The sequence below is a fragment of the Protobothrops mucrosquamatus genome, unplaced genomic scaffold (assembly GCF_001527695.2).
Source record: "Protobothrops mucrosquamatus isolate PMUCROS unplaced genomic scaffold, P.Mucros_1.0 scaffold78, whole genome shotgun sequence".
In the NCBI taxonomy this organism is placed as follows: Eukaryota; Metazoa; Chordata; class Lepidosauria; order Squamata; family Viperidae; genus Protobothrops; species Protobothrops mucrosquamatus.
Window position 1 is genome coordinate 1,900,395 of NW_015386455.1, and position 2,069 is coordinate 1,902,463.

Here is a 2,069-nt window from a genome sequence, read left to right on the forward strand (position 1 = left end):
TCCTAGATAGTATTTTTGGTCTAATACCTCAGAAGGTTGCTCTCAGTCCTGTTTGTGAAATGGGTACTGTACATGAGTTAAAACACAAAAATAAAGACACCAAGAACAAAGTTAGAAATTAAAATGAGTAATCCACTTCACAGGATTAATTCAAATTTGAAACACACAAACAATTTCATAACAGTAATAATATTAATATTGGAAAGAAAGATGTCAGTGTTATCCATTACCAGTTAAATACACAGAGTTGTCTCAAGGAACTTTGGATGTCAGATAATACCCAACTTACCATATCCTCAGTATAGCCAGCCAATCCCGTTTTAAATTTGGCAATACAAAACTGGTGGGAAACAACATCAAATTCTAAACTGCTTCCAATTTAGATAAGTCTTTTAAAGAAACACTTGGGCACCTATTGCAATGCAGTTTTCATTCTTTCATACTTTATACTTTCATTTTCATTCATTCATACTTTATACTCCTAAATGCACAGTTTTTGCAATGATCAGTCAACTAGTTTGAGATCCTTCCAAATGTAGGGATTGGAAAATCTATAGAATCAGTGGGAAAACATGTAAATACATAAATATATACAATGTATTTATCCCTTGTTGGTCTTTACATATTGCTCGGCACATTTCCTAAAGCAGTGGTTCTCAACCTTTTTAATGCCGTGACCCCCAACCGGTCGTAAGTCGAGGACTAAACCGGTCGTAAGTCGAGGACTAAACCGGTTGTAAGTCGAGGACTACCCAACCGGTCGTAAGTCGAGGACTTTCCCTGCCAGGGAGCGCAGCGCATGCTTGGTTCTGCCCTCTGCACCGGCCGAGGCATAGCTGGCAAGCAGCAGAGACCGAGCAGGCCGACCACCAGCTGGCCCAGCTCAAGGGAGGTAAGGCACCCGCTGGAAAAGGGGGGAAAAATGGCGGACAGCCTTGCTTGGCGACCCCCGTGAAATGGTCGATCAACCCCAAATGGGGTCGCGACCCATAGGTTGAGAACCGCTGTCCTAAAGCAAAACTATTGATTTTTTTTATTATTATTCAATTCTGACTCTCTCAAGCCTACTGATCTTTGATACACTTCTTTTTTAAATTTGAGTTTGGAAATTCATAAACATCTGGTGGTTGGATAAAACGGGTCTTGCAAAATAGGGAATGCTTACAAAATATATTAAATTTTATAAATTTAAGTACATTTCCAAAAGAGATCAGGGCATGACTTTAAGTTTATTTCAGATATGGTATGAATTTATGTCCTTTCTGAAAGTTTGATAACATACAGTACATGACAATGAGGAATGACACGACTGGAAGTCAAAGTTTAGACTATACTCCCTATATAAAGAATGCTTCAAAAACATGTAGCTGCAAATTCAAGATACATTGATATTCAAAGCCATCATGTAATGTTTTAGAATTAATACCCTTGGAACAATATGGAATCCATTCATTTATGCCCCACATTTTACCTGTTTCTCTTTTTTTTAACGCGGTTTACTCATGAAATGATGAAAGCTCAGCAGTTTTATTGTGGATAAATCTGTAGTCTGAAGTATAGTTTGGAAATGATAGACGTTATGTTTTATTATCTCTGTTGAGCAAATCCATATTTTGGTTTAAGGTCATTGTTGATTGGTTTAAGTTAATTATTTCTGTTTTATTACTAAACATTTATATTTGCTTTCTTTAAAAAAAAGCAGCTATTTATAGTGGCTCTTTGTATTATGTTTCTCTCAATAAAACAAATACATTAAATTTAACATGCCATGGTTTGCATGCAGAGTATTTCATAATTTCACAAACCTATATCAATTTAAAAGCTTAAGGAAATTTGGAAAGTATTCCTATGCACATTCTTGTATTGTTCCAGTGATGATCTTGTTTTATTTATTTACGAGAGTTCTGGACCACCAATTCATCTTAGATTCTAGACAATTTATATCCAATGGCACAAAAAACACAGTTAAAACTTCTTTACAAGTGTTAAAAATTATCTTTTTCCAATCACCCCTTGCTTCTCTTCAAGAGGCACCTCTCAGCAGTGTCCCAAAGGTTCTTTGAAAGGGC